The following is a 9,549-nucleotide window of genomic DNA, read 5'->3' on the forward strand; positions in this document are numbered from 1 at the left end:
AAACAGGATTGTCATTTGCATATTATAGGTTGTAATGACTCTTCCAATCCAAATGCCATGTTCTTCTTCATATAACCCATCTCCTGAGATTATTTGCTCATCATACTGATTGATTAAGTATAGTCAAAGGATACAATCCTGGTACATAGCTTTCCTGATTTTGAACCAATCAGTATTCCCTTGGTCTGTTCTAAGGACTACCTCTTGGTCTGTGTACAGGTTCCTCATGAGCACAATTAAATGTTCTGGAATGAATACTTATTCTTCACAATGTTATCCGTAGTTTGTTATGATCTAAACAGTCAAATGCCTTTACATAATCAATACAGCACAAGTAAATCTCTTTCTGGCATTCTCTGCTTTCAGTCAGAGTCCATCTGACATCAGCAAAGATATCCTTCATTCCATGTCCTCTTCTGAATCCAGCTTGAATTTCTGGCAGCTCCTTATCAGATGTACTGCTGTAACTGTTTTAGAATATCTTCAACAAAATCTTACTTGCATGTGATATTAATGAAATGGTTCAATGATTTCTACATTCCATTGGTTATCTCTCTCTGGAAGGGGCACAAATATTTATCTTTTCCAATTGGTTGGCCAGATAGCTGTCTTCCAAACGTCTTGGCATAGATGCATGAGCACCTCCAGCACTGCATCAGTTTGTTGAAACATTTCAATTGGTATTCTGTTAATTCCATAACAACCTTGTTTTCCACCAATGTCTCCAGCATAGCTTGTACATTTTTCCTTCAATACCATTGGTTATTGATCATCTGATACTTCTTAAAATATTTTCATAAATATCAATTCTTTTTGGTACAGTGATTCTGTGTGTTCCTTCCATCTTCTTTTGATGCTTCATGCATCATTCAATATTTTGCTCATGGAATCCATCAATATTGCTACCTGAGTTCTTTTACTTCATTATTTGTTCCAATTGCTTTAGCTTATCTACATTCAGGAGCAAGTTTTAGAATTTCTTCTGACATCCATTTTGCTCTTTTCTTTCTTTCCTGGGTTGTAAATGACATTTTGCTTTCTTCAAGTGTGATGTTCTTGATGTCATCCCACAACTCTTGTCTTCTGTCATTAGTGTTTAAAGCATCAAATCTGTTCTTGAGCTGGTCCCTAAATTCAGGTGGGATATGCTCAAGGTCATATTTTCACTCTCACGGACTTGTTTTAATTTTCTTCAGCTTTAGCCTGAACTTGTACATGAGCAACTGATGGTCTGCTCTACAGTTGGCCCCTGGCCTTGTTTTGGTGGATGATACTGAGCTTCTCCACTGTATCTCCCCACAGATGTAGTCATTTTGATTTATGTGTCTTCCATCTGGTGAGGTTCATGTGTATAGTTTTCAGCCAAGATCCATCTGACATCAGTGATGGTATCCCTTGTTTTACGTCCTCTTCTGAATCAGGCTTGAACCTCTGGCAGCAGCCTGTTGATGTGCTGCTGCAATCGTTTTTAACTTATCTTAAGAAAAATTTTGCTTGCATGTGATATTAATAATATTGGTAGATGACTTCTGCATTCTGTTGGGTCCCCTTTCATTGAAATGAGTGCAAATTGCAAATCTCTTCCAATTGGTTGGCTGTCTTCCACATTTCTTGAGATTGATGGTTGAGTGCCTCCAGTACTGCATCAGTTTGTTGAAATATTTCATTTTGTATTCCATCAATCCTTAGAGATTTGTTTTTCTCCAATGCCTTCAGTGCTACTTGGATTTCTTTCAATATCATTCATTCTTGAACATGTGCTACTGCTTGAAAGCATTGAACATTGGCCAATTTTTTTGGTATTGTTACTGTGTATTCCTTCCATCTTCTTTTGGTACTTCCAGCATCATTCAATATTTTTTCCCACAGAATCCTTCAGTACAGCTTGAGAAATGCTGAGTGTGTTCTTCCCTTTTGGTTTTCTGATTCCAGGAGTCTGCACATTTTGTTATAATACTTGATCTTGTTTTCTCAAGCAGCTCCTTGAAATTTTCTGTTCTGTTCTTTTATTTTATCATTCCTTCCAGTCCCTTAGCTACTCTGCACTCAATAACAATTTCCTCATAAGGCACTAAAAGTTTAGACCCAAGACCCTGCATTTAAACTCCCTGACTTCAGTTTTTACTCAAGAAGATGGGTTCCTTCATTCTTTATAATACCTTAATATTTTTCTTTTTTCTCTTGTGTTCTCTCACTCAGTATTTTAAACATTTTATTAAAATTTTATGTATCATTTATATTAATTTGTAATGTGAGGAAATGATTTGGAGTGTACATATTTTGTCATCTCAACCTAGAAATCTAAACTTCACGTTTATAGCAGATGTAATTGTATTTGTAACAGATGGAATTTTATATTCTTGTGGTTATTTGATTAATGTGATGTCCTCCAGTATACTCAGAACTTCTACTTTTGTTCACCATTGTGTCCCCAGGATAGGACACAATTCTGGTACTGTGTAGCAAATAAATTATTTTATTATCATCATGTGTTTTTTAGCATTGTAGATCATTGTTGTTCCTAAACCCTTATTCTTATATTGTTAATTCAAAACTTCCCCTCTCCTAAGATTCTTGTTGTTTGGATCAGCCCATTTTCAGCTTCAGCTTGTCATTTTCATCTTCTCCATATTTTTGTAGTTTTGGCTTTCGAGTCAGTTCCAACTCACAGCGACCTTGTATAGGGTTTCTGAGGCTGTAAGTCTTTATGGGAGCAGAAAGGCTCATCTTTCTCCCTATGACCAATCAGTGGATTTGAACTGTTGACCTTATGGATAGCAGCCCAATGTGTAATGTACTAAGCCACCAGTGAGCCTTTTATTCCATGTTAGTTACATTCCGCCATCATCTAAAACTACACTCAAATCATTTACTACGCCTTTATCTGCAAGTAATAGAAAACCTCAGTTTAATTTGACTTAAAGTATAAAGGAATTTAAAACTAACACATTAAGTTAAGCGACAAGGTATCTTTACACATAGCCATCACAGCAGACTCTTTGTGCAATTCTCTTGGGTTCAGTATTGGATTATTAAACTGGTAGCAAGATGACTGCAGTTGTTTCAGACACGAACACCCAGACACTACAGCGTCCAATGGGAAAAAGGGTCTACCTACTTATTTCCTGTGCCTCTTTCTTTAATAATAAAAAACTTCCCCAGTACCTCCAAGGCAGACTTTCCATCATAACATCCAGACTAGATTACAGGCCTAGTGGAAGGGAGAATGAGACTGGTTTAGACTAATCATTGAAGATGAATTGGGAGTTATTTGCATAATTTCACATTTTAAATTTAATTTGGAATTCTAATTCTGGTTATATTTCCTATTCTTCCTTCTTTTGAAACTTCTTGACCTCTGTTCCATCTCATCTTTGTCTTCACTGAATACACTTAATCTACCAAACAGCTCACGTTTTCTTATGAATCAGTCCTCAGCTGACAGCACTACCTCCCCTTCCTAGTCTAACATTTACTTCCATAGGACTCACCAGCACATTCAATTCTCTACCGTCACTAAGCTTTAGCCACAACCACCAGATCAATCCTCAGTCAGTCCTGGATGAATTCAGTAATTAGCAACTTTCATTCCTTTTCTGGAGTTTTCAAGCTTTGCTGGAAAAAAAAAATTGCATAGTTCTTCAGACTTGTATCACGTTCATAGATGTTAAACTGAACATTGTCCTTAATCCCAAGAAGGAGTTATATACTTCTTTCTAGCATATTCTGTTTGCAATACAGTGGGTCATATCCTGATTCTGCAATTTACAAGGAGGGATGACTTTGGGCAAGTCACTTAACTCCCCTGAACCTCTCTCTTTTTCCTTGTTTTAAAAAAGTTTTTGTTGTGAATTATGTGTTAGTTTACATGGGTGAACATTATCTTTACATTCATCCTATTGTATTTTATTTCATGGCTATGTTCACAATCTCCTGCATGCATCATCAAACAACCAAAGGGTACACCCCACATGCCTACCGCCCCCCGCTCCCCGGCTGCCAGCACACAACCCCTCTCCCTCCCTGAGTCCAGAGTCCCCAGCTGCTCCTTCTGTCCACGTCTTCGTCTCTGCCTCCATCACTAGTGTCACTTCCTCCCCGGACAGGGTCTCCCACTTTGCTTTTCTCCCTTGATGGTTCCAGGGATCTCCCCTCCAGGACTACAAAGTCAGCCACTCCCATCCTTTTGTTACCAAACATTTACATTTACCTTACCAACACTCACTATCAGACCTGATAGCAATCATTCCCTATTGAACCACAGGAGTCCTTTCCCACTCACCTTTTATCAACCCCATCCAGACAGATTGGAAAGAATTCAGTGGAGATTCTACCTTTCCCTATAACCTGTGGAGCTAGGTTCCCTATAGAAAGCTTGTAAGCCAGTCGCTTCTTGCTTTTGTAGTACCCCCATTTTGGGTAGCCAATGTCTAAGTTCTCCCCCGCTATCAACCCTGTGTACCAAGGGGGTGGGAATGATCCTCACTATAGAGATTTGTCCACTCCTTTGTCATACTGCATCCACAAGCATAGGTCAAGTTCATCCACTTATAGTGGGTTATTCCTTTTTGTTGGTGGTGTTCCTCTTCTTTCTTCCTCTAATCTTGTTCTGATCATCCAGCCATTGATGCCACTTCAAATGGGTACTGTCTGCAAGTGTGGGTATTCTTGTGCATCTCCCCTCACTTCATATCAGCTAGATGCTACACACTCTGTTCTAGTTCTCTGGGGCCATGTCCCTGCCCCTGGGCCCAGGAGTCCCCAGGTCTCGTCACACTGCTGGTTAACCAGCTCTCAATCCAGGTTAACAGGAGTCTATTGAATGTGGTCAGCCTTAGTTCACAACTTCACTGCTGTTTTTCCCCCACTTCCCCTTATCGGTGACCAAAGTGGTCAGCAGCAGGACCATATGCCTGCTAGTGTATTCCACTTGAGTTTCAGTCTTGGAAGGGGGTGAACCTCTCTTTCTTGATCTGTAAAATGAGGATAATAGTTCCTGAACCAAGAGATTATTTTAAGGATTTAGATGGCAAAATAGACTTTGTTGTTGTTGTTAGGTGCTATCGAGTCCCAACTCAGCAACCCTATGTACAACAGTACAAAACACTGCCGGATCCTGTGCCAACCTCACAATGCTTGCCATACCTGGGCTTACTGCTGTGCCAATCCATCTTGTTGGGGGTCTTCCTCTATTTCCTGACCTTCCACTTTACCAAACATGACATCCTTCTCCAGGGATTGGTCCCTTCTGATAATATGTCCGAAGTATGAGAGACAAAGTTTGGCCACCCTGACTTCTAAGGAGCACTCTGACTATGCTTCTTCCAACACAAATGTAGACTGGCCGCTCTGAAAAGCTATATTTGCATTGTTCCCGGGTCAGGCAGCCACCTCCGCAGCACTCCTCCTCCCTAACCAGAGTGTGCCCCACTATATCAGACACAGCTGTGGACACCAGCTCCGACATCACCACCAAGAACTTAAAGGAGAAGAAAGTTGTGGAGGAAGCAGAGAATGGAAGAGAAGCACTCGCTAATGGGAATGCTGAGAATGAGGAAAATGGGGAACAGGAGGCTGACAATGAGGTAGATGAGGAAGAAGAAGAAGGTGGGGAGGACGAAGAGCAAGCAAGTGATGGTGAGGAAGAAGATAGTGATGATGATGAGGAGGCCGAGGCAGCTATGGTCAAACGGGCAGCTGAAGACGATGAGGATGCTGATGTTGATCCCTAGAAGCAGACCAGTGAGGATGACTAGACAGCAAAACAGGAAAAGTTAAACTTAAAAAAGGCCACCGTGACCTATTCACTCTCCACTTCCAGCTCACTTTGGGCAGGGCCACCCACAGATAACACGCGCACCACCACCCAACCAAAACCACACTGTGAATTTGCAAGAGTGGACAAAAAAGCCAAACCTTCCAAGGCCCTGCTTTTTTCCTTAAAAGTACTTTAAAAAGGAAAATTTGTTTCTATTTTTTATTTACATTTTATGTTTTTGTACATATTGTTAGGGGTCAGCCATTTTTAATGATCTCAGATGACCAAACCAGGCTTTGGAGCTTTCTCTGTCCTATTTCTGACTTTACTTGTGGTGTGACCATGTTCATTATAATCTCAAAAGAGGAAAAAAACCTTGTAAAAAAAAAAGCAAAAACAAGAACAACAAAAATTATAACCTTATTCTGAGCATTCCAGTAACTTTTGTTTTGTATGGACTTAGCTGTACTCTGTAAGTAGTTGGTTTGTATGAGATGGTTTAAAAAAGCCAAAGATAGAAGTTTCTTTTCCTCTTTTTGGGGAGGGGAGGAGGTCTATGAAGTTGCTTATTATTATTTTTTTTTGGCCTGTTTGATTTGTGTGTGAAACAATGTTGTCCAACATTAAAACAAAATTTATTTTGTTGATTTGTTCTAAAAAAATAAAAAGCAATGTACATGAAGCAATTTGTCCGTTGCCTGGCATATAATGCTAGTCCTTATTTTCCTAGCAGATTCTAAACTTTGCTCCTCTCCTCTTGTGCTCTCCTTGAGTCAGTATTTCTTTGCCTTTGCCTTACTCTTAACAGATATCTTTACCTTTTGGGGAATGTTGTTGTTAAGTGCCTTCTTCGAGTTGGTTCAGACTCACAGTGACCCTATATAGGGTTTTCGAGGTGCGGCTAGTGAATTTGAACTGCCAACCTTGTGGTTCAAACCAACCTTGCAGTCCAGCACATTAACCCACAGCACCACACCATTATTGGATTTCCTTGTTTCACTTTATCTCCAAATCTACCAGAAACTGTATTCCCAAGTGGCTAGCACACAGCCTGGAACATAAAAGTATCCAGAGTTTACTCCATTTGAATTTAAAATGCCCTTATTTTCTGTGTTGACTCTGAGATTAGTGAAAGATAAGGGATAGGAATCACAATACAATCATTTGAAAATTAGACTAAATATTTGCTAATGATGGTTGTGGAAAATAAATCTCTGATAATCAAAAGCTGCCTGAAAGGGGACTTGGGACTCAGGCAACGTCTAAATGAAAAGATTAATTTAGTTCTGATAATTAGCAACATAAACAAAAGCAGATGAGTAAGCTAGATTTATTTGTAAATAATCATTTATGGTCCAAATAATTTTCCCTCTGTGACAGAATCTTCCCTCCTCAATATTGCAACATTGCTCGGATATAAACAGTAAAACCAAATGACTGCAGCCAATAATCAACGTATTTTATGATAGCAGTAAGGAAGCGCACGCACATTTCTCTGCTAACTAAGCCAACCAAACAAAGCCTTTTAAAATTATTCTTGGGGCAGGATCAGAATATAATAAAGATGTTTCTCAAAATACAGCCAAACTGAATATCGATGGCCAATTCTAACATTAAATTACATTTCTTTTCCTAAAATAAGTTTAGATTTGATGGAATGATGTTATTTTCTTGAGGATATTTATTTTAGTAGCTATGTGTTTTGAGCTTAAATCTTATTATAGGGATTGGAGGTCAGAAATTTTAGTAAAGGAAGCTTGTAGATTCAAACTCCTTTAAAAGAGATCATCTTTTCTAAACATCCTCCTCCCCTAAGTATCCATTGTATTTCACCTTTACCAATGGTTAGTACTTAGACTTTGTGAAGCCACTTGTATTTATAAGGTTTTGATAAAGAAAGAGCACAAGGTGTGTACACTGACAAAGTGAAATAAAATTGGTTATGAGTCAAACACCATTTGTTTGAAAAAATATATACATGATATTATCTGTCTTTTACACAACGTTTCATATAATATTGCAGTGAACTAATTGACACTTGGTGTGGCACTGTAGGATCAGCACTTGACTTCGAACTCCAAGGTTGCCAGTTCAAACTCACCAGCTGCTCCTGAAAACCATGTGCAAAGTTGCTGTGAGTTTATTTGAGGGGTTACTTCTGATATCAGATGGATCCTGACTAGAAGCAGAGAATACCAGAAAGTTGTTTACCTGTGCTTTATTGACTATGCAAAGACTTGTGACTGTGTGGATTGTGGCAAGCTATGGACAGCATTGCATAGAATGAGTATTCTGGAACACTTAATTATGCTCATGAAGAACCTGTATGGCATAGACCAAGAGGCAGCCATTCAAACAGAACAAAGGGACACTGAATGGTTTAAAATAAGGAAAGGTGAGACCCAAGGGTCTCATATATATTCAATCTGTATGCTGAGCAAATAATCTGAAAAACTGGCTTATGTGAAAAAACAAACAAAACAAAACATGGCATGAGGTTTGGAAAAAGACTCATTAACAATCTGCAATCTGAAGATGAAACAACCTTGTTTTCTAAAAGTGAAGAGGATGTAAAATACTTACTGATGAAGATCAAAGACTACAGTCTTAAGTATAGGTTGCACTTCAATGTAAATAAAACAAAAATTCTCACTACTGGACCAATAAATAACATCATGATAAATGGAGAAAAGATTGGAGTTGTCTAATCTGCAATCAGCACTCACGCAAGCAGCAGCCAAGTAATCTAATGATGTACTGCATTAAGCAAATCTGCTGCACAAGATCTCTGTAAAGTGTTTAAGAGCAAAGATATTAGTTTAAGGACTAAGGTGCAACTGACCCAAGCCATGGCATTTTCAATTGCCTTAGATGCATGTGAAAGTTGGATAATTAGTAAGGAAGGCCATAGAAGAATTGATGCATTTAAGTTGTGGTATTGGAGAAATATTGAAGGTACTATGGGGTTCCAGAAGAACAAACAGATCTATGATGGAAGAAGTACAACTAGAGTTTTCCTTAGAATCCAGGGTGGTAAGACTTCGTCTCTCATGCTTAGGACATGTTAAAATGGGGGAACTGCCCCAGGAGAAAGACATCATGCTTGGTAAAATGGAGGGTCAGTGAATAAGAGAAAGACCCCCAAGGAGATTGATTGGAACCCTGGCAGCAGCAATGGGCTCAGCTTACGAATGATTGTGAAGTTGGTGCAGGACTAGGCAGTATTACATTCTGTTTTGCATAGGGTCCCTATGAGTCAGAATTGACTCAACAGCACATAACAACAACAACAAAAACATCAACCATAATGAAAACATCATAAATGTGTAAATAACAGAAGTTTCTTATCTCACATTTCAAGATATTCTGAATACAATGCATGGTTTTAGGGAAAGGTTCTTTTTTTTCTATTCAGCTTCTAATTGTTGTTTTTAAGTGCCATTGAATTGGTTCTAACTCATAGAGACCCTGTCTAGGGTCTATGAGAAGCAACTGGTGAGTTTGAACCACTGGCATTCTGGTTTAAACCTACCTTGAGGCCCAGTGCTTATCCTACAGCACCACACAAGGACAGCAATTCTTGATGTTCTTGGGACTGTAGATGCATCTGCCTAGGTTATCTGTCTTCATCTCCCCCTCCGCACCCTCTAGGTGAGTCTCTTCTGCTCTTTTTGTAACTCAGAAGTGATTAGGTTTAGGACCCATCTTAGAGCTGTATGACCTTAATAACCTAACAAAAGAACACCTCTATTCTCAAATAAGATCATATTTATAGGTGCAGGTGTTAGGAT

At 39.0% G+C, this 9,549-nt stretch overlaps 1 pseudogene; it reads left to right on the top strand.

Annotated features, from left to right (window-relative positions):
• Positions 1 to 5,756, top strand: part of LOC102827276 — a 112,743-nt pseudogene extending 106,987 nt beyond the window's left edge.
• Positions 5,757 to 9,549: the final 3,793 nt, after the last annotated feature.

This window comes from Chrysochloris asiatica, unplaced genomic scaffold (genome assembly GCF_000296735.1).
Source record: "Chrysochloris asiatica unplaced genomic scaffold, ChrAsi1.0 scaffold00069, whole genome shotgun sequence".
In the NCBI taxonomy this organism is placed as follows: domain Eukaryota; kingdom Metazoa; phylum Chordata; class Mammalia; order Afrosoricida; family Chrysochloridae; genus Chrysochloris; species Chrysochloris asiatica.